This window comes from Agelaius tricolor, unplaced genomic scaffold, assembly GCF_023055355.1.
Source record: "Agelaius tricolor isolate 1412-34295 unplaced genomic scaffold, bAgeTri1.0.p SCAF_14, whole genome shotgun sequence".
Lineage (NCBI taxonomy): Eukaryota > Metazoa > Chordata > Aves > Passeriformes > Icteridae > Agelaius > Agelaius tricolor.
In genome coordinates, this window is record NW_027269274.1 from 7,954,606 (window position 1) to 7,979,104 (window position 24,499).

At 36.8% G+C, this 24,499-nt stretch overlaps 1 protein-coding gene across 1 annotated transcript in view; it reads left to right on the top strand.

The window, feature by feature from the left end:
• The first annotated feature begins 5,987 nt into the window (after positions 1 to 5,987).
• The window catches only part of FHIT (fragile histidine triad diadenosine triphosphatase), a 457,578-nt gene continuing 439,066 nt past the window's right edge, over positions 5,988 to 24,499 (top strand). The window contains exon 1 of the mRNA XM_071439471.1: positions 5,988 to 6,033. The gene's annotated coding sequence lies outside the window, so the exon portion shown is untranslated. The remainder of the gene's footprint in view (positions 6,034 to 24,499) is intronic.

Sequence of the window (24,499 nt, forward strand, 5' to 3'; positions counted from 1 at the left end):
TCAAAACAAGAGACAGATACTGTAGAATTATGCTGGGTGTGTATGTAATGCTATTTTTTGTCTTGTTCATGGTTCAGTTTTCAATTAAATACCCGCTAAAAAAAGGTAGTTAAACTGGGCATGAATAATTATCAGGGGTCATGTCTTTAATGGTTGTTTTTCCACTTTAACATCTATGAATGCAAATTTTGTTTTCTTAACAAAATACACAGATTTTCTTGTTTTAAACCTTGCCCTCTTTCTTTATTTCAAGAATGCATCCCCATTTGTTTTGGTTTTCTAAGCACATTATAGTCCTATTTGTAAATCAAATAATTCTGTTTGTTTTGAAACACTTTCCCCAAGTGTAGTTCTGATGTTCAGGGTAATGGGAATGGGGCAGCATTTCTGCTGCTCCTTGGCTCTTAAAATTCATGTCATTTGCTTAAAAATTAACTTGCATGGTGCACAAGCAGTGAGGGCATCTGTTGAAAAACTTCTTAATGTTATTTTTAGATATTCTTCATTTCAATATGTGTTGCTTTTAATATTCTACTTCTTGGTCAAATGATGAGGAAACAGCTACACTGTAGTGTTATCGCTATTGATACCTGCAGAGTGTTTATACTCAATTAAAATATGCAAAATTGAGAAATAAGTTTTGATTAAAAACTCATTTTACTTAGCTGATGTGAAGTTTGATAAAGGTTTTGAATCTCTGAACCAGCATTCTTGTTAATGCACCAGCATCTGTGCTGTGTTCCAGATTTCTTTCTGATATTGCCTTCAAAATGAGTATCATGTCTCCTTATAGTTCTCTGCTGGATATTTTCTGGTTTGCCAGAAGGTGTTTAATTACAAACTAAGCTATGCAAGTATTTAATTCAAACTGAAAAATGTTATTCTGATTTTTGGATTTAATCCTTTGTGATGTTTTTACTTATATAGATTGTAATATGCCTATTTTAGTAATTTAAAAACCTTTAGTTACTTTCCATTTCCTTTCAGGGTTGTCTGTTAAATTTTTCGTGTGATGCAGTCTGAATTCCTCACTGTTACTGGTGTGGCTTCTCCCTTGCTTACACACAGGTTGTGTGCACATATTTGTATTTTTATACTTGTGAGTATTTCCCTATGTACCTGACTCTGTCTTCTATCTTGAAAAATAATTTGGGAACATGCAGTTATCAATATGTACCAAAAAATTTTAATAATTCAATAATCCTGACTGCTGCTACTTTGTCAGAATCTGTTGTTCTCTTGTAAAATGAATAAGCAGATTTAATTAGGGGTGTTGGAAGGAGTATTACTTGAGAGAAAGAAGCATTCTGATGCATGATTGGTGCTAATTCAGGTATTTTAGGTACAACTTTTGACCAAATGATTCCTGCCTTGACACCTCAGGATGCACTGTTTGTGTGTTGAGGGGAGGAACTGTAGGGTCACTGTTTATCTGCAGCTGGCCAGGGGATTGCAGCCTATAATTTCCTAAAGGTGGTTTTATTATCTGCCTGTTTGTAAATTTTACAGTTCCAATCTTGTCCCATCCTCTGTTTGAGGTGGAAGTGAGCAGAGTTCCTGCTAACAGGCAGTCAAAGCACAACTCATGTCATGGCCCACTGGGGTTGCCTGGTTCTCAAGCCTCAGTAAGGGCTTTAAGTTCCTCTCTTGATACTTAGCCTGGAATTTAGTTATTTGAGAGTCTGACTTTTATCTTAAATCTCTATGAAATGAGATTTGTTGGAAAACATGCACAGCTTGAACTTCACTCAAAAGCCTGCATTTAGGGAACACATTCCCTTTCATGGTCACCCACAGAGCAAACATTTAGAAATGCTTTGCAGACAATTGATTTGATTAATCCTTTATCAAGTTATGCTTTGGATCTCAGTTTTTAAGAACCAATTTTGTAACACATTTTTTGTGATAACTACATTATTGATACCTGCAGAAATAAGTATTCTATTTCTTGTGTTATCCCAGGCTTTTCGTGACTGTAGTTAATTCACTGTGTGTTACATCCCTTCCATAGAAAGTCAGGTGCAAGTAGTTCCCATATTTGCTTTCATCATGGGAATTATGGCATACAGGAGTGAATCAGTTCTACATTTGACCAGTAACTCAGTAACCAGCACTGAATCACTTTCTTAAATAAAATCCTGACCTTTAAAAAGTCTCATCAAATGTGATGGGTTTTGTGCACTGTGTGTGTGTCTCCCTTCCAAGCATGGCTATAGGAATGGCAAACTGATGGATATTCTGGGCAAGGTACAGATCAGATTGATTTGTTTGGTGTACAGTTGCTTTGAACCTGTTTGCAATGGAGACTTGTGGTCTTTTCTCTTGGAATATTTTCACTTGAGCCTCATTTTTTTCTGTTTGTTTTTTTTTTTTTTTAATGGTAGTGTTGCACCATCTTATTGCACAATAAACTCTGAATTTGTTATAAAGCTATAGTGTTCCATTAAAACTATTATAACTGCTTGCTTAAATCCAGTTTTGATAAGGCAGAAAATTAATTCAGTTTCTAAACCAAGTAAATCTCTACCAACCTGTCTCATTTTATCAGTGAGAACTTGTGAGATTTTGTAGTTTCAGGAATCTTCCTCTGTTACTGGTAGAGATCAGTGGAACTGTAGCAACTTAATATTTTTGTTGGAATGGGGATGAAGGCATAAACTTTCCTATGCTAAGCAACAGGGCTGGCTGTTGCCTATAGAAAAATTGATTATAAAGCTTTTTTTTTTATTGCAGTGCCAAAAAACCCAGGCTGCACTGGTGTATAGTATGCATGGACACTTCCCTCGTACTTGATTTATAGCAGTTCTATAATTTTTAGAAAAAGAACTTTTGAATTTCTTGTAATAAGAACTTTTCGTATTTTCTCTTTTTCTGTGTGATTTATAAGAAGTCTTCTTCTCTTTTATACATTACCCTGATTTCTAGGAAGATTTTGTAAATGTTCCTAATTGCCAGTTTGCACCCAGAAATCAGAATTATTGATTGCTTTGGGACAATTTATAACACATCTCATAGGATGTACTGAGTTTAGGAATTACAATATCACAATATGGTTCTAATAGAGGCTGAACTGCCTTTTTTTCCCCCCCTCATATTTATCATTACCACTCAAATAACTCTCTCCAAAGTGTCTGTTGGTGTGCTGCCTCATGAGTGTTTAATGATGACTTTCATTCAGTCTGAGCTGTCAGTAGGTCAGAGATGCCTCGTATCTTGGATGGAGTTATGAAATATCCTGAGTTTATTACCCTATTAAAATTCATTTTAAATGTCAAAGTTTCTAATTTGAACAAGGAAATTTAGTTTAGGAGCATCTTCAAAGTAGCACACAATTTTCTCCTTGAGTATCAAGTGAAGTGTCAGATAAAAATAAAAAGAATTTTACAGCATATGATATTTAATTCTTTCTGTGTTTTAACTTCAGGTAGTTTGCAGAGGGGGCTATAAGAAAGAATCATTCTGTGGTCTTTTATGATTTACTTTTTATGTTAAAAGCAGTTTGGAAAAAAAGCCTGTCTAACCCAAAGATACTGATGATTTTAATAAAACAAACCCCAGCATTCTAAGCAAAGCCCACTGCAATTTTTTCGTTTAGAAAATTCTATGCTTTGTCATCCCCAGAATGCCTCATTGTTTGCTTTGACCCAGTTTTTTGTCTGTTCTGTGATGATAATTTAATTTTTTCCCTTGCCAAGTTGTAGCCTGTCTGCCCAGGCCTTGTCCTCTCTGCTGGCTGGGTTGTGTTGGGTCCTCTTCTCACAGTAGCGTTTTCCTGGTCAGGGGACTGCAGCTTCAACAACCTGAATGTTCTACAGCAGGTGAAATATTACGGGCAAATAGATGGCCAAGCTAGATGGTAGTGTGAGTCTAGAGTTGTCCAGGTGAAGATTATGAAGATTATCAGGTAATGATCAACAGAAATGTTTTTCTGAGCTCTTTCAGCGTGGTTCTGTTTCTGAAGCTGGACCCACAGTTGTTCCGTCAGCTGCTTGTAAAACCTGAAGCTGGAGCTTTGATAAATAGTCTCTTTTCTTGTTAATAAAGAAATGTCATTAATGGTATCAGATATCAGAGGTACTGGCTTGTTGCTCTCTGATTAATTCCTTGTGTGAAAGTATGAGATTAACAATGGAGGAGAAAAGACATGATAAATTCATTTAGTGATAAGGACTTAGAGTAATCAGGAAGTAGCTTGCTGGTTTGTGAAGCTTAAATGTTAAATTCCCTCACAAAAAAAAATAATAGTTGTGGTGTTCATTTCAGTATCACTAGATCACTGTTGAGTTTTGAGGATGGCTCATGTGAAGCTCAGTGAGGAAAATAGCATGTGCAATGTATGTCTGGAATTCTGTCAAATAGTCAGATAGCATTTGGTATCACACAGGAATTTTAATTTCAAAAGGAAATTATAGCAGCATAGGAGAAAATAACTGTAATTTTTTAAAATAATGGTAATGAATTTTGTTTGAAACAAGCCTCTTAGTGTTTGATAACTCCATCATAATGGTGTGTAACACTCTCCAGAATCCCCCATTACTGTAACTTTCTCTCCAGACTAATTTACCTGTTTCCATACTCAGAGTCTGCACAAAGAGGTATCATTTTCAGAGATGCTGGCCTGCATCTTGAATTGATCAGCCTGTGGGGCTGAGTAGCTATCCCTAAGGTCAGTAGTCTATTTTGAATGTTAGAAGTCTGTATCGTATTCCAAAATACTTAATAAAGCAGCCTTAAATTGCTTATATTAAAAAAAATAATGATGTTAGTAGCAATGAAAACTTGAATTTAATCATCACATTTTCATGACTTGAACTTCAAAAGTTTTGATGGCATCCTACATGTATTTAGAATGTAAGTCACAGTTATTCAGTCATTATCAAATGTTAGCCTTCTCAGCTAAATCTGTTCCTCTAAAAAGATTTGCAAAAAATACTTGTTTCTTGTGGCCACACAGAAAAGAGACTCTTGGTTTTGTTCTACAACATGAACAAAAATGCAACCTGCCTTAAATTCTGGTATTGATGTAAGAAGAGTTAATGTTGGGAAATTGAATTACTTTCATGTGCTCTAAATATAAGTTTCAAGACAGTTAATTTCAGAATGGCATTTCTCAGCAGATGTGTGGAATTTATAATAGATCTCATCCTCACTATGAGCCTTAATATACAATTATATAAAAATTCTAGAAATGTCAAGTAGGGAAAAATTCTTAATGCAAATCAATAACAATTTGGCCGTATTGCTAGATCAGTTGTATTTTGTGGTTTGTAATTTTTCAATGAATAGACAATAATGTTTTACATAAGCATTGTAATTTCTTTTGATATTGATTTGTCTTGATAGTTCCCTTAGTTATTAGCATGACTATTATTTGTTTGACATTACCACCTAGTGAATGTCGTTCTTGTCATAAGCTGCTGTGCAAGTTCCTGCTCACACATTGAAGATACCTTGCCAATACTACCAAAAGCAGGACAAAATATTATCTCCTTTTTGCAGATGGTCTGCTTAACATGAGGACTTACCTTGGCTTCTGGGCAGAATTGTACAGTGCATGCTGGAAACTTTGCTGCACAACCACATTGTCACTGGTTCTTTTGGGACTCAAATTGAAGCCATTTGGATTCTCTGCAAATAACTGCAAGAGCAGCTCTTGCTTTGAGCTGTAGGGTTCTGTACCTTGCACCTCAATGGGGTGACAAGTTCTGTCACCAGTACTCTGTTATTAAGAGCCAATAACAGAAGAGTCTTCCAAGCTGTGTTTGTTTAATCTTCCATTCAAAACAGTTTCTTGAATAGTTAGAGCCTTGTTTTGATGGGGGCTCATGTGTTCAGGCTCATGTTTTATATTAAGGTCCAGAAAAGAGTTGAGTGCAGGAATCACGTTGCTGCAGAAGCCTGAGTCCCTGCCGTTGGAGCAGCTCATCCTCCCCTCTTCTCATGCTTCTCTCTGTTGTTTCTTTGCCACAGGATTTGGGAATCTCATCACTGCTCTCTTCATTCAGGCCCAGAGGTCCCTCTTCTGTTGTACTTGTGAGCTGATGGTAGTCTCCAGAGTGATGTACTGATTGGGTTTGGGTGGGGGTTTGTGCTTGGTGGGGTATTTTCAGTGGCTCTTCACTACCCTTGTGCGTTGCTGGTTCTTTTCTCACATACATTCACACAGATGAGGACAGACTGCAAAGAATATTCTGGTCATTCTGACCACTCCTGTGATCCCCTGAATTTTATTGGTGAAAATTGTTGTGTTTTGATATTGAAGGGCATGTATCATGTGCTGGCTCAAACAACAAGTTCATTTGGTTTGCTCAATTTGTGTATTTTTAATATTGTTTATTACAGTTACTGTTGAATGAGCACATATACTCTTAGGGGTGACACAAATTAATTCCACTCCCATCATAGAATCTCTCCATGGATTTATCACAAATTGCTGCAGTTGTGAGTGATTCCATGCTCTCATGAGAAGCATGATATTAAATTCTGTCACTACTATACTGTTTTTAATTAATTTAGCCTCCAAACTAATCATTTCCCAGTGTCAGTTTCTTTCTCTTTGGTCAGTAGATAAATTAGTTAATGGCAAATTAATTAGTTAATGCAGTCAATGTTTAAAAGCTCCATGAAAGGGATAAGAATGACTGGTGCAGATTCTGTTAATGTTGAAGAAGTAGGGGTTCATGTCTTTAACAGGGAATACAGAGGTTGCATTTTTTGCATTAGTTGCTTGACTGCTACTGTTGAATTAACTGTGGAACATGCTCAGCTACAAAACAAGAGTGGAAGCTGAAATATTGTAGTGCCAATAGCTAGATCCTGAAGTGATGTTTTTGTGATAATTTGGAGAATAACAAAACCAAACAGGAATAACTCTGACCGAGCTGAAAAGAATTGAACTGTGCTGAGGAATGGGAATGGGCTTTTTTTTTTTTTTTGGAAGATTAATTAAAGGTATCTCAAAAATAAACTTTTTTTTTGAGTTTTTTGAAAGAGTCTGAAGTCCTTAACATTATCTATTAATTCATTGCTTACTTTAGTCTGTGCATTCTTACTGAAAATGTCTTTATCTGGTGAATTACAGGGAAACAAATACAATAAACAGAGGACTGTTGCACTTTTACTGTTTCAATGTAGAAGGCTCATGCATTTGGGTTTCCTGGGAGATAAGCCTTACAAGGAAGGCTTAAATAGGCAGCAGAGCAGTGACCCTTGAAGAGACCCATGACCTGAGTTGGCAACGTCTTCTCCTCCTTAAGTCCTGGCCCTCAGCTTTGCCAAAAGTGAGAAGCTGGAGCTCATTGCAGTGTGTGGCACTGGAAGAGACAGAGGGCAGTGCTGGGGTACAGCCAGTCACCACAGCCCCATTTAGCAGTATCTGTGCTCTGAAAAAAGGGATTTGGAACTCGCTACTGGTGGAACACAGGGGATTAAGACAGAGCTGTGTCTGCCCAGGGGCTTGGGGAAATCACCAAGCATAGGTCAGACAGGATGCAGACATCTCTGGTTTGGGGAAGTTAAATATACTTGAAACAAATGGCTTCTTGGACAGGTAGGACCTTGGTCTCTCATATATCAATCAGGTTGTTTCTGCCTTCTGTAGGTGCTGGCACCTACTGGTTGTTAATAATATAGACAAGTTGGATTTCTGGATACTTCCAGGGAGGCCAAGATTGAGTTGGAGTGTTTCTGCTGATAACAATGATTACTGAACTGGACTTGGGAAGTGTTTGCCTGCAATGTTTTCCACTAAATGAATCAGTGTAGTAGTTGGAAAAATTGCATGTTGCTACACCAAAATTAATTTTAAATCTCATTAATAATTTGAACTAGTCTGACAATGAAATGTACACCTTACCCTCTGTACGCTGTTAGTTGCCATATTAAGAACTTCAACACTTGGGTTTGATTAAAAGTTGTTTTAAATTGGATTTACTGCCTTTAATATAGATACTGGCTCAACAAGGAGGATGCAATGAATGTTTTGCAATTTTAATGAACTGTTTCAAATGACACCTTGTTATTAGTTTCAAAAGTGACATTGTTTTGTCATGACTTTTTCTAAATCAAATGTAAATGGGAAAAACACTGGAAGTAATCCTGAGGGTGCTCAGATAGGAGACAGAAAAAACTGTTTAAACTGTTGATATATAGCAAATGGAATTACTTAGTGAGTGGTTGAATCCTTGCCAGTTAACTGGGTGTCAAAACAGATAATGGTTAACATGATTGGAAAAGAGGTAATTTCTTCAAAATACATTGGCTCATGTGAAACAATTGCATACACAAAACTCAGTAACACTTTTGGAAAACTGTCTCCTGTTACACTGCATTTGATCGAACAGATTTAGTGTTTGTCACTATTTAGAGATACAGACTTGGACATTAATTTTTAGGAAAGACTTTCTAGCTTTCAGAGAACCCAGGCTGGAGGATGTCTTCTCTCAATACATAATTTGTGTGAGTGTTTTGTGTGTTCTAGGAGACTTTAGTGAAGATTTGTGCCCTGTTGGATGTATATGAGGCTAATTCTACTGTACTTTGTGTTTAATACTTCATGGCATGCTTTGTTTCTCAGGTCAGTGTGTATAATTCAAAGGCTAATATGCTTGCTCAGTCCTTACAGGATTCTGCTCTTTGAAACTTGAATTTTGTTTTTTTTGGTATTGTTTTGGGTTTTTTCTGGCTCCCCCAACCCTCCACCCCCCCACCATGCAACCTGGTCTTTAAGAAATAATGGTATTTCTCCTGTGATGACTCAGGTGTACTTTGAATTTTATCGGTGTTTCTTGTGTTTCATGCCTAATCTTTTCAAATGCAATTATCCATGTGATGTATTATAAGCTTCTGGGGAGAACAGAACATTATAGTTTCTACATGAATAGCTTGTAAGAAAATGACTAAGTGGACCTGTTTATAGACCTAATGCACCGGGATTCAACTCTAAAAAGAATGTAAGAACAATGAGCCCTGGTTAACATTCTGTGGAAGCCAGCAGCTTTGATGTATGTATTTGTAGATGTCTGCAGAATACAGATAATCAGCATTTGAGGTGTGCAAATTAAAGATCTACTTGACCAGTCATAATTACAGCACTGCAAGGGCAGAATGGCAGTGAGAAGTAATAAAATGGTTTTTAATCTCTTGCACTGTAAATTATAATCTGATTGTGGTTAAGAGAAAATGTTTTGGTGGCTGCAGTATCCCATTCATGTGGCTGCTGGGGGGATTTTCTTACCTTCCAGATTTTACTTTGAGCAGGTATTGCTTAGGAGTTTCCTCAAAAAGGAGAAGCCACTAAAAATGTGCTTTATTTATTGATTAAAGGTTCATCTGTCATGGGGGTTTGACTGTTACTCTGACTTCCTTTTTTAGTATTGAAAGACGGTTGGTGTTTATTTCATGATGTTTTAGCTGCCTGAATGATATCTTAGCATTTTGAAATTTAACATATCTGTCTTCTGATTTGTGGAAAGTATCTCCATTTGATTGTTGTGTCAGTTTTACCCAATTATTAGTCAGGGTTTTTACGTGCAGTACCTTTACTGTATTTTCTAACTCTGCTTTTCTATTTGGTTTTTATATCCCCCCACTAAATTTTGATTAATTATACTGAGTAGAAATACAAGTGTTTCTTATACTTAGGCTCTCTATTATAGCAACAGAAAGCAAAAAAATATCAGATTAGACGTTCAGAAGAAAGAAGAATGGACTGAGGTCCTAAACTGCTCACTGTGCTGGAGAAAATGTTCAATGAATGCCAGGTGTGGGTAAGGTCCTGGTAGGTCCCCAGAGAAAGGCTGGCATTGCTGGGGCTGGCACCCAGGGACAGCTGCTCTGGCTGTGGGTGCTTGTACAGAAATGTTGTGCTGAGCACCCTGTGTGTTTCACTTCTTGTGCCAGGTGTTTCTCTTGCTTTGAGCTGGGATCCAGCCTTAGGGAACCCTACTCAGGCTACCTGGACCATGTCCATAACTCAGCAGCAGTAGGAGCCATCATTTCCACTACAGTGAGTACAAGTGAAGTAGAAAAGATGGTCTGTCCAGAAGTTTGCAAGAGTTAATTGCACATATCTGATAACACAATCCAGTCATTTCGGTCTGCTGGGTGCTCTAGTTACTATTAATATTTTCTCTCTATTATTTATGAGAATAAATAATTGTTTTGATGACTGTTCTGTGAACACTTGAACAATAATTTTGTCTTGAAGAGTATTTTCAGCAGTTATCTGCATTTGTAACAATTTTGGTAACATATCAAACAACTTCAATATTTATGAAAAGAATAAAATTCCTGAGGTATTAATAGCTGCACTTTAATTGCATTGATAGTAAATGAGGAATATTGTGAATTTAGAGTTAGAAACTTGGCAAGATTGAGAATTGCTGGTGTTTTTTTCTTCTCTCACATGAAGAATGACTTTTACATTAGTTTGCTGAATTTCTAACTTGGCCAAATACACTGAAAATTGGGATGTGGTGCAGAGTATCTTGGTTGCAGGTTTGCAGTTCAGGCTATTAAACATAAGCTATATTTAAAACCTCATACAATTTTAGTAGCTTTCCCAGTAATGTTAACAGAATTGTCTCAACCTTTGCTATGTTGTTTAAAGTGCTGACAAAAAAGGAAGCCTGAACTATAGCATATACAGATTTTTTTTTTATACAGAACTGCCATTCTCTTGTTTCTATCATACTTTGATCATTACAGTCAAATAGTTTCAAGCATATTCCTTTCATTGACTTCTTTTTCTTTCAGCTAGAGTTAGTCCTGTTGCACCAGTGCTATTCAGGAGAAGATGAACTGATAGTAACTCTGCTGTGTCTCTCTTGTGACCACACCAAAGTATTTTAGACCTTCCTAATCTTGCACTGTGTGATAAAAGCTTTTATGTCCTTTGCTGTTGCCCTGATACCAGTGCAGCTGCCTCACCCGTGGTTCTTGTTATCCCATCACTAACATCACATTCCTTATATTGGCTAACTTGAAAAATCTGCTAAAAAAATTTCCAGTGATAACTGGCAGGAGAGGCAGCACTGTTTCACAGCAAATGCTTGTGAATCATTTAAAACAAACACACATCTGTCTTCTATTTGAGTGGGAGTATGTTTCTGTGATTCTTAAGTGTCGTTCTTCATCTGAAGCAGGCACCTGAAGAGCAAGGAGTAGTTAGAATGGAATAAATGTTTTAAATTGGAGAGAAGGATTTATTTGCCTCTAAGTAGAATTTCACAATCTCTGGACAGATGCTTTCTCCCAGTTAATTCTCTCCAATGTACACACTCCATCTGACAGTCTGGATATGTTTTTTGTTGTCAGATGATCTTCCTCTGTGCATTGAAGCTTCTTGACACTCTGCCTTGCTGGGAAGTGTAACTCTAGCAGGAAAGCAAGATGGAAAACAAAAAACAGCAAAGAAAATGCAGGATTCCCTTAGGGCAGTAAGTTTTGCTTTTATGTAGTAGCCATTTTCTGACAGGACACATAAGCAATTCCTTGTATTTTTTCCTTGTGTGACTCTCCATTTTCCACACAAGGCATACAGAGATGTTTATGCCTTTTTCTACTTCATTAAAGCACTTCCTGGAGGAACAGTTCCTTTCCTCTCTATGGCTTTGCATGGCTTGTTTTGTATAGAAGTACAAAGATGGGGGAGGTTAATGCTATTACTTATTTCAACAGGAACAAAATATGTGGTTTTTTAAGTACTATATAGAAGCAGGCTTGCAGGCAGGATGAGAGAATGTAAGTAAATACAGCTCTTACAGGCATCTGGTTTATAGACAGTAAGTATTTATCAAGCAAGACAAAAGCCATATCTGTATGAATATAAATGACATCCTGAAATTTGATCGCTTGTAAATGTGTACTGATCTGAAACATTCTTCAAAATGGTAGAAATTATTTATTCTTGTCTTTTATAATGCCTATGTTTTCATCAGAATATCTCTGAATAGAATTCTCTTCACTTTGACGTAATAATAACATGGAAATCAGGAATGTCACTGGCAGAACGGATGGACCTAGAGTGTTTTAAAGTTGTGTGTGTGTGTGTATATATATATATGTATATATATATATATATACACACATACCATATATATTTGTTTAAAACCAGACTCCTCTCAAGAGACTATCAGTAACGATTTGATGAAGTTTATCCTTTGGAGTGGCGGAGTTTGAAAAAAAAATGGTGAAGAGGTAATTCAAAAGACACTAAACAGTAGTAATTAGCTTAGAATTTTATGCCAACAAACCATTTTAGCATGGTTCTCTTCAGTTTTTGTGAGACAGGAACCTTGTGAATAGTATTGAAAAATATGTTAGTCTAAAGATGATTTTTATGTTGTTTTGTTTCAGATAGAGCAGTGTCAGATGTCCCATATTGCTCTGTCATACAGAGAGAAGTTGAATAAGCAGAATTAGAAACTTTTTTTTCTTTAGATTGTTCTCTTTATTGTCCCAAAAGAAACATGGAGAGTGCTTTTTAAGTTAATGTTCCTGCAAAGCTCTCATTTGTGGTGTTTCAGATGGTTCAGATGTCATTCCCATGTCTGAGAAATAGATCCAGACCACTGCTGCTCTTCCTCTCAAAGCCAGATTTCCCTGAACCAAAGAGGAGATGTGGGGCACTGATGTATACCAGGCAGATAACAGAATGTAGACATCATGGCATGTGTAATGAAAATTTACTGAACAATGAAATAGATATTGACAACACAGATTTCTTAGAGAAAGACAAATGACACGTGACATAATAGAAACATGAAATGTAGTGCTTTGTGTTACAAATAAACAACTCCCTTGAGAAGCATCTTGTTAAATAGAGACATTACTTCCACTGGATTGAAATGCACATTTTTACAACTTCTGCTTTTCTTATGACAGCATATTTATATTAGGAAAAAGCTTTCTTTGATTCTTCTGAATGCAGATGTACCACTGAAAGTTCTCACGTTGGTGTAATTATTCTTCCTTAGGAATTGCTATCTGTAACACTGATTTATATCAGTAAAATATATCTGTTCTATGGCTTTTGTTGGTGGATGAAGTGAATACTGCAGCACTAGTTAAGGTATTTCAGCTTAGAAAACTCTAAATTGTTCTGTTGGTGGGTCTGGATAACAGAAAGTTTACTGTATTATCATCCTTATGATAAATGCAACCAAGGGCTGTACTGTTGCTGCTACAGTTTATCTATCACATGTGGAGTGTGTTGTTAGGGAGCTACAAAAAGAGAGATTTCCCCATGAAAATTGTCTTTGCTGAGAAGTTTGATCAGTGATTTCACCTTATTTCTCATGAATGATATAGCAGGGCCAGTGCAGACCTTATCTTAATGTATACACAGATTTTATGATTTTGAATTCTGGTCAAAACCAAACTTTGCACATCAATTATCTGTGTTCTTTTTTAAGCTAGACTTCTAAGCCTAGTAATGCTTAGCAAGTGTCATTTAGGATAAAAGAGGGTAGTTGAGAGAAAAGACTTTGGACATAAAGGTTAATAAATATTATAAATACTCAACATTGGTCTGATTTGCTTCATTTTGAGAGGTCTTGCGAACATGAATTTTGAATGCTGGCTTTCCTTTTTTGAAGGTTGTGTGCTTGTTTTAGGGGTGCATGGCAAATGGGTTAGCTTTAAAGAATTATCAGGCAAGTACTTTTGTAAAGTGATTTGAGCATGTTGCACTTTGGAGTGGCTTAGCCATTTCTGTATTTAGGGATGTTGTATAGGATAGAATGTTCTATCTATAGAACGTTCTATGTGTCAGAATGATCTGGGAGAACTGGCACATACAGGCTTCCAAAGTCCTTTGGGATCTTTGGAATTTTTTTGGCATTAAATAAGGGAATTAGAAGAGAAAAGGCAAAAAGGAGAAAATAAAGCCTGCCCTAGAGCAGTCACTGGGGACACTATCATTTTTATTTAAGATAATTGTGGAAGGTGGTAAAAGAGAGTTTTAAAAGATTTGATTTTACTGCCTGTTTTCTCAGACTTCCTGCTGTCTGCTGATGACAGCTGCTTCATTGAGATTATTGGTTGTGGCTTTTATTGTAAGAGTTTGGAAGCTGTTAATAAATAATGTATGAATAAAACAAATGGAAGCATATCCATATCTGCTTCATTAGCAAACAGACTTACAGGAATAGACCAACTTTTTGAACTCGCAATACCTAAAGTCAGTCCTTAATACGTGCAACAAATTTCTTTTATGCTTTTGTCCCCAAATGACACCCTTATACTCCTATGAGTGACTTTTCAATGGGAAGCTTTGCATGAAAATAATGGTGAATAGGTGATGTGGCAAGAATCTCCAAATTGTGTCATTTAAAAAATAATTATTTATCAAGAGAATATAATTTTACTTTGACTTGTACTTCACTTGGAATTCCTGTACTTTTTGGTAAGATGCTGAAGACAAGAACAATATATGACCTCAAAATAATCATGATGCTCCCTGACTCTGGCTGCATTGCTGTCTTTGTATGTACTGGATTAGTTTTTTATTGACTTAATATATTTCTTTCCACTCTTTGTACATGTTTATGTTTTTCTTGTCTCACCTATTTGTGTATTTCTACACCTTCAGTTCATTTATATTCTTTATGGATTTGTTGTTTTACAGCAAATTGCCTCATGTAAGGCTTAGGTATTTCCTGCAGTGGACTGAACCATCGGAAATCCTTTTTTTCAGATGCAAATTCTTGGATGTAATAATAGTTTTTGCTTCAGTTACAAATCCATTGGATTCATAAAACTTTACCACTTCATCAGCAGTTAAGCATGTTGGATCACTGTGGGCTACTTTCCTGTTGGTAGGCTGGGAAGAGTTTATTTAGGAGTAGATTTAGGTCTATTTTCTAAAATGTAAATAACCCTTTGTGCCTTATGTGTATCTTTGATTTCATATCTGTTAAATGCAAGGGAATGCAGTTAGCTGTGGTTGTTGTTGCTGTTGCACAATGAAAGGCATATAATTCACCTCTCTCCTTTCCAGCCTTGGCCCCCTAGGCCCTTCCAAAGAAACCCATAAAAACATCCTAAACAATCTCCAAACTCCCAAGACGGTAAAAGGATTGTGGGTTTTGGGGTAACTTTTGGAGAAACTTATTCTCAGTATCTTTTCTGAAGCTATGTGCAATCACCTGTACTGTATCATCTCCTATTTGCCTACTACTGCACAGTTCCACTGATGTGGAAAACGTCTCATGGAAAAGAAATTCAAGATTGTTATCTTTTTACTGCACTGAAAAATATCTAGAGTTTTACAAAGCTTTCAGTAAATTATTGGCAATCCATTTAAAGAATCTGGCTGAGCTATCAATAGATAAGTCAGGTTTTTGCTTGTCTGAGGTATCCTTAAAAGCCTGAATTTTCTACTTGAATTTAACAGTGGCAGTTGTTCCAGAGTAAGCACTGAAAAAAACCACTGCATATTTTTATCCAGCTCTTCTTTGCTGAAATTGTAATGAAGGCTGAGAGTGTTTATTTTTGATAATATAAAATTTTTATTCTACTTTTAAAGTAACGCTCTGGTTTAGAGACCACTTTCAGATCTGTGAGTTCCTTAGGTACTCTGCTACAAAAATAATAGTATTTTCACCTTTGAGACTGAAGCTAGTTTAGATCTTGCCTTTTTACTTTTGTGGTTCATAATCAGGTCCTATATTCCCTGTGGCCCTTCAGGGAAGGGAGCATCTCAAACTCTTGGTGTACAGGTTCTGTGGATCTTGTGGTCAGCCCCCCATGGGGAATTTCCTTCTGCTGATGAAATATTTCTGACCACTGAAATCTAACAGCTGATCTTTCTCCAGAAAGAGATGGAGTAGTTCTCACTAAATTAATCTTTGCATTAACTCTTAATTAGAAGAAATACTGAAGGTGGCATTATGGCATTATGTTTTTTAAGGAGTGCTCGCATGATCTATAATTAATGTCATTAATGGGCTATTATATTTGGCAACAAAAGGTAACAAGAACTAAACTATTAATAAATTATTTTATGCCGTAGAAGTATTTCCCTAGACTTTACTCTATTACTGGTAATTTTTTTAAGTGGAACACAAGGCCCAGGTAGAATGATTTGAGCCATCCCTGAGCTGCTTAGGGTTGTTAAATATGCAATAAATAATTTAAGAATAATAAGATCGATTTAAGATGAGTAAGAGATTTTAAGGTCACTCAAATTCTAGATAAACATTTTGCAATCAAACTTTAGGCTTTACAGTTGGAAGGCCTACCCTGCATAATGAAAAAAACCATATTAAATAAACACTTATAGCTTTTGAGGCACTGTTACACACAGAGGGCATGTAAAAGGATGCAATTGAAATATTTAAGTACAGACAATATTTGTGAAAGATACATCCATCATTTTCCTGGATAAATGAAATTGCAGTGGGTTGCTGTTTGTTTTTATAAGCTGTGCTGCATCTGGCTATTAAGTTGACTTCTAATGGTGTGTGTAAAGGAATACCTTGCCCTTCATTAGTTTAATCTAAAATTCAAATTCTTAGAACAGTGTGTAACGGCATTAGAAGTATTCAGACAAATTAAATGATTCAGTATGGTAACTTTGAAGAATCTCATTTCCATGCAGGGAATAATTTTTATCATCTGGCAAAAAGACAAAACTGAATTTTACAGTGACTGCTTTCTTTTGTAACATTTTGTTGCATGGGGTTTGCTTTACTGTTAATCCATGCTCAAATCTAAGCTCGTAAATGCTTATCTAATGTTACTGACTTTTAATGCACATACAAATTTTAATCTGCCTATTCTTCTTTTTTGCACATGTTACTGTGGTCTCTGCTGGAGCAATTATGGTTTTGATGCAGTTTTTAATCATGACTTTATTTGGGATTTGTACTCACCTATCTGTGTAGCACCATTATAATTTGTAGCATAATTATGGATGTGAGGCATTTAAAAATCTATACATGGTGAATGTGATGCCTGGAAGATACCTGTGCTGTATTCAGTTTGTCAGTATTTTCATCATCTTTTGTTGCTGTGAATGTTTATAAACCAGATTAATTCATCCCTTGAAAAATGTTACTCTCTTTCCAGTAGCAAATGTCAGGACTCTAATAACCTTTATTAATATTTTCTCTGAAATACTGAAAGTTCACCAAGTTGAACATGGTCTCTGGGCTGTGTGTCCACCCATCAATAACTGGTATTGACTCGTTGAGTTGGGTGAAGTTGCTTCCAGGACTGAAGAGAATTCCATGCCTGGCTGACAGCAGGTCACTGCCTCAGGCTGCCAGGGGAATGGACTGAAGTTTCAGCAGCGCTTAGGAAGGAAAGTTGGAGAGAGCTGCTGGGTAAAAGAACTTTCCACTGTGCTCATATTCTCTGTCTAACCTTGAGAGTTCAGATGTCATTCTTCTGGTGCATTCCTTTTGGAGAAATCTGGGCTGCTTTGAAGTTACTGCAAGTTCACTGATTCTAGATCTGCAGTTCCTGGCTATGTATTCCCATTTAGCTAATGAATTTGGATTGCAGGCACTAAGTTTTCTGTCCCTTTTTTGGTCATTTTGGGTTTTCAATTTTTTAAAAATTTATTTTATTTTTATTATAAGGCAATAAGGAAAAGGTTAAAAATTACTCTGCTTAAGGCAGCTCTCAGTCTGAAGATTGTTGTAGACATGCAGGAAGGTGATCAGGGCATTGCCAACAATCTGTTGTAAATCCTTTACATGTTCTTAGAAAGCTCGTGCGTAGTGAACCTTTGCTTGAAATTATTGTAGGCAGGGAAGAAACCTCCCCAGATAAGCATAAAAAATACAGTGGATCTTTCTAGGTGCTTCTTTCCAGAACATTTTATGGCTTATTCCCAAGTGAAATTGAAAACCATCAGGTCAGCAGCTGCCTGCCCTGGCAGGGGCCTGGCTGATCAGAGTATTTGAGAGCTTGGGAATTCTGTATGGCTGTAGATTTCACATCAGGACAGAAGTTTGTTTGCTGCTTTATCATGTGTAGCAAACCATGGTCTGCAATCTCTGGTTGGCATGGACATGCTCTTAGAGAAGAAAAAAGAAGCATGAAAGTCAAAATCCATGAGGCAGTTTCAGGCATGGGGTTACAATAGTGGGTGTGGCATGACATGCTGACATAATCCATGTGTCTGTGAGGTTATCAGATCAAATCTTGACTTGATACTTCAGTTGTAGCCTTTGGGCAAATAGTCATTGAAATTTAAAGGTTTTCTTGGCCGTGGCCTGGTTCCTTTTGGCTGATTCTAGTCTTTGTTTCTCTTCTGGTGATGTACAAGCTATTAGACTTCCAGGTGTTGTTAAAACACAACTCTGGACTTGCTGAAAGCCACCCTAAGTGCAGGAGAAAGTGACTCATTGACGTTTTTGCCTTATTTGGCCAGAATTCTGAGCATTCATCTTTTTGGAAAATTCCCATTTCTCTCTGCTAGCTGAGGTACAGAAGGTGTTTATTGTGCTGAGTTAGACTCAGAAGGACTCCTGGGAGCTACAGGTTCAAAGTTCAGCCTACAAAGTTGTGGTTGAGAAACTTTATCCTCTGTGTATGCTCAGGGATGTATTGTGTGAGTTTGTTTGTTTTTGTGGTGGTGTTTTTTCTCTTTTTCTAAAAATGACAGAGTAGATAGAGGAACTATTTTAAAGAGGATAAATGGAGTTCCAGGCCTTTCAAATGAGAAGCAAGACATTCCCCCAAAACTAACGGAGCATGAGAAAATGGGGCATGAATATGTCTCAAGCTGATAAATATTTCATGCTTTTTCTTTTCCTTGGGTTTACTCTGTTTCCTGGCATTTGGACTTGCAGCAAATCTGAGGATATGAGTATGACTATCTCCTTTAGTTATATATCTATTTTTTGGAGAAAAAGTTCTTCTCCAAGTACAGTCTCCTTGTAAAATGCTGCAGTTTGATATCCTTCCTGTTTGGAAAATAATGACCTGGGAAGTACAAGCTAAGTCCTGCCTTGCTCTAAAAAAAGAGGAAAGCTGGTTGTTTTCACAGACCAGACATTGTCATCCTCACACATCAGTGCTGTGAATCGGGAGTAAATTCAGTAGGCTCTTTTGTGTTGTTGACTTTTCTTTAGAGAAACTTCTGAAATGCGAGAATTTTAGATAAAAATGTAAAATAACTGTGCCACAGTCAAGGCAAGGATCAGACCAGTTCACTGTCCCTCTCATTTGTTACAAGAGTTTTTGTAAATTTGCTGCGTTCTTCAGTATTTGTGCAGAGTTCAGCCCAAACTGAGTACCTTAAACAATGCACTGTTCAGTATTGCAACAAATCCCAAGCTTTTCTTTCATGATTTCAAGAGATCTTTATCTTCTCATAAAAGATTTTTAAAAAAATCCTGGGGAGGAAGAGAGCCTACAAGAAAGATCTTTAAAGGTCTCTTCCAACCTACAACACTCCACGATTCTATGATTGGAAAAATGATTAAGGCTGGAAACATTTTTTTGCTTTTCTCCTGCAGATCTCTACATTTTGCATGTAAGGGTTCTGGATACAAACTGTTTCCCAAAACTTAAGTGTTTTGATATTCCTCTCTTTATGGCATTCCCTAAAGATTCAGTTCCTGAAGTTTTTGTATTATCTTCAAGAATCAGAATTTTAGGATGGTTTCATAGTGACCAAATATAGTCACTGTGTTATAAAAAGCCTTACCTCAAAGCATTGCAATAAATTGTTATGAGGTCCTTCCAAATGTTTTTGAAATTTCTATATCTCCTAGCAATCTGAAATTTTCCCCAGATGTCTGATAAACACAAGATTTCAAGCAGTATAGTAGATGTGGCAGACACTAAATTCTGCAGAATGTAAATTACAGTCAATGTGCCCATAAATCCTCTTGGCATTTTTCTCCTGTAGGCTCAGCACAGTGTTACTCCAGTGAGTCCCATTTACCAGGAGTCTGGAATTTAACTGATGAGATACCAGTTAAAAAATCTCAAGCAGGTCACTAGAAGCTCTTGATGTTACAAAATTTACTTGCTACTTTAGGTCTTTGATTTTTCTCATTTAATTTTGTGTTTTGGATTGTTCTAATGTCACCAAACTCTAGCAGTACATGTTAAAAAAGCATCCATCCCAAAGTCTGTTCTAGTGGAAGCTGCTCTTAAATTACTTTTTTTTTTGTAGCAACTGCCACTTAAAGCTTGTGCATATGGGTTTTAGAAAATTAGGGATTTCAATTTTCAAACAACTTCTCTGTGTTTTCAAATGACTGTTCTGTGTTTTCAAATTGGTCCAAGCTCCTGGTACTCCCACAAAATGGTAGAATTTTACAAGTATTTGAATTTCTCAATGTATTTTCATTTTTCACATTTTAAAGGTTTGACAACCCACATTCCTGTAAATTGAATTACTTTAGTGAGGAGTGATTAAGCTGCAAATCAGGAGCCCATTTGAGAGCTGGCTTAGACCTACAGGGAGGAAGTTCTCTGATCCAGGGAGCTTAAGGCCTGTGAGTGGAACCTGGAAACAGCCAGCTTGGGCAAATAGGTGCAAGTGTGGAACTTACTGAGAGGACAATTCAGGAACCTCCTCCCATACACCCTGATAAAGCAATGCCTCCTTCTCTCTTCAACATTGCAAATGCCAAATCCCTAGAAAAACTTCCTGATAGATATATAAAATTTGTACTTTCTGCTCTGATTTTCCTGTATTTCTCTTTGAGTTCTCTTCATCCTCAAAGCTATGTGGTAATTTATGATAATTACTAATTTACTGCTTTAGGTTGCAATGAAAAGCCCACCAAAATAATCAAGCTTCTTGCTGCTCCTTGTTTCTGCCCTGTAAACCTGAGCCTATAGTTTTCAGATTTAGATTCTGTGTGCTTTATCCCAAGAAGCCAAAATGGTGGAACTTATAGTCAAAGCACAGGATAAACCTTCCTGGAACTGGGAACTGATGGAGTTTTAATGTAATGAGCTGAAATCCTGCCTATAACCTTTGCCAGTTACTTTAAAGTATCTTTCATGTGTCTCTCTGCTTTAGTCTTAAATAATGATTCTAAGAGAGATGCTGAGGAGTGAATGTGTGTGATGTCAAGGAAGGTCAAATTACTGAAATATTGGTATAGTTCTAAAACATACCTGAAATATGTTCAAGAATAAAGCTTCTTAATTAGTAGATGTGTGAGCTTTTTGTTAACATTGCCTCTGTCAGTCTCTTCAAAGTGTTGGCTTGAAAACTCATATATGTATAAATAAATTTATCTAAATTGGCCTCTAGAGTTACCTTTGTGCTGCCAAATTGCTTGGCTCAAAAATAGGGGTATTTTTGCAGGCTAAAGACTAGAAGGTTTTAGCACCAGTCCTAGAGTGACCATCCTAGTGTGGTTACTAACAGTCAAGTTTACCTTTTAGGAGTCCTTAAGGTAGATATTTTTAAATCCCATGTCCCTACCAATCAGAATTTTCCCTTCCTTCAAGCCTTTCTTTCCCATGTTAATTTCTTGTAATACCTAATGCTGTGTTTTTTGTTGTTAACTTTTTGTTTACCCCTGAGAATGATGCTTTGGAAGAATAGAAGACCAAGTATGAATTTCTCCATTCTTCTGATTCAATAATTGATCCCAATTTACAGAATTACATTTCTGGAACAAAATATTTCCTCTTTATAAAGGCTTATGCTACTTCTATAAAACCAAAGAGGTTTTATTGGATGACAATAATTGTATGGTTGGCAACTAAACAATAGATAAATTACTGGCAAGCATAGAGTGGCACCTGGATAGAGGGATTTAATAGAATCATTAAATAGCATTAATTTAATAGAACTACTACTTAGAGCACTTTCCAGTGTTTTTAAACTCTCTGTAGACTGACAAAATGCCACATTAGGTTAGTTCTGTTCATGGTGGCTTTTTACTTACACTGAGAGAAATCTTCATGTCACTAATTTGCAATAACTGTGGATTGTTGCAGAATCTTGTCTCCTAAACACTGGCATATTTCTTACCCCAGGCTCATATTTCCTAATAACTCATTATCAAATCATATTTGGAGAAGGGACTGCTGGATTACTTACCTAGAATGCAGTCATAGGTTTGGCCTTACTCATGACCTTCACCAAATAATAGGAGGCAGCTGCATAGATCTTGTGCATGACAGGAATGTTAATCTCCATTCTCCTATAGCACACCAGTGTAATTGATGGTGAAATGCATAGGGGCATATTGTCCCTTCCTTACACACTGCAAAATCACTCTGATCATGCTCTGCACTGAGCTATATGGTATAGGCTTTTTTTCTCAGGCTTGGAGCTAAAATCCTTGGGTGGCTAAAACAGGTTCTAACAAGGAGCTCCTAGCAGTGTGCAAGAATGAGAAATATTCTTGCTTTTCCTAATCTTCAGGCCATGCATTGCTTTACTGTATAGGTTTGGGAAGTTCATGTCAATTAATGTAGCCCTGTCAGAATTTTGATTAGCTGTAGCTGTGATCTGTATGGATAGAGCTGGGACTTGTTCTAAAGCAGATCTAATGAAAATAATATTTGGAGTAAGGCTTAAAAGAAAACCTGAATGAAAAGAGGTAATGTTGAAGCTTTTCCCCAAGGAAACATTAGTTTTTTCAAGATTTTGCTTTATGACAGAATTCCTATTTGGAGCTTATCATAAAATATGTTATATTGGTGGTAATGATTTCCAATCATGCAACTTTTTACTAAACTGTCAATTTGGTAACTCCTTCTTCAACAGATAGCAGATGATTGATGCTCTACATATTAGTGATTATTGAATTAATTTTGATTTGATGGTTTTGTGGCAAAAAAAAAAAAAATCAAATACCAATTGAGTTCTCCCAAACTGAACTGTTCTGTTTTGAGGAATTCAGTAAGGTTCCCATTGAGAGTGCATCTCCTCTTCCCACACAACAAACACTTATGCTTGAATTTCTCCACTGAATAATTTTGTGACCCTCTCCAGTGAAGTCCTCCAAGTTCTATTTTCTTCCAGGTGATTGAATAATACATAGAAGAGGCCTCCTGCAACCTCCTGATGTAAGCATGTATTTCTCATATGAGCATTCTGCTCTGGTTGCTGAAACACAAATAAGACCATCAGTGATTTCTTTGCAAGGTTGTGCAGCAATGAAAAAAGAAATGAATACCAAAATCCATGTGACACATATTCATTGAGTCCTTATTTAAACAGTGATTGCAAAAACCTTTGGGGAACAAAACCCGACCCCAAATCATCTAGATCATGTAACACTGACCTCTGTGAGTCTCTTAGTCTACATACGTGCCTTGTCTTTGAACTGGGAGCACAATATTGTTAATCAGAATGTTTTGGAAAGAAAATAAGGATTATTATAGATCCAGTAATGTGAAACAGCTTTAGGTACTCAGGACAAACTGCATATAAGGCTCTTTTGAATGTGAAATGAGGCTGGACAGTCCAATCCCCAGCAGGCAGAGCTGGGGTGGTGGTTATTTCATGATCTCTGATTGAGCTTATTCCTCTATAGCTCTTGCAAAAATTTTTAATGCAACAAAAGCCAATTTTATGAAGCCAAGAGGCTTGGCATTGGTAAATAGAGTGCCCAGCTGTACACCCTGACCCCTGGAGAGGGATTGACTTTCTGCTGAAATATGTTGTTCTCCTGCTCTCCTCTGCTTTCCTACTTGTAGCCTTCTGCATCTTCTAATTCTTCACTAAGCTAATGTTATTTAATGGGGAGCTGAATTGTGCAGCTGGTGTGCCTGTGAGGATTCTGAAATTAAAGTTTCATCAAGCCAGGATATCTCCAGACATTGAAGCCTTCGGTCTTCCCCATTCAAATGTGTGTAGCAATAATGGAACCCCAAGTGACCCTGCAAGTGAGCTGGTAACTGTAACAGGAATTCCCCAGAGAAATTATGTAATGAAATCAAAACCTTTCCGTACTGAGCTGTTAGTTTTGCAGGGAAGAAGCCTCACTGGTTTTAAAGCTAAAAGAAAAATCTTACTATAAATCTTATAAATCTCCACTTCTTATAAGGAACTACCGTGATACTTCTGGTTTGGAAAGTGGAGGCTTGTACATGAGTACACTGAAGGTTTTACATTTAGGCTTCATTTTCTTGTTCTTGCCCCTCTTTGACAGGGCTGTGGGCTTGTTTTGGTAAATTGCAGTGGAATGCAATGGAAATTATCCAAGAAAGCATGACACAGAGTATGTGGGTGGCACAAAATGTATTTAAGTATCAAAGCCTTGGGTTTACCATAAATTAATAATCTGTGGTCTCAGCTTTTGGAGGTGGGGGGAAGTGTGATCTATTCCCACTCTGTAAATAAACTTCTTGGCTAACATAGGAGTGATCTGGTTGAAGAGGAGTCTTACTTGGTTTATCATTTCTTGATACTTCTCAGCCTCCAAGTTCCCAAGAACTGAGGTTGTTTAGCACACAAGTGATCATTGCCAAGAAGGAAAATGCTATAATAACTTTTTTTTTCTTTTTTTTTCCTTAGGCATAAACAGAACAGCTGAAATAGAACTGATATTTGAAC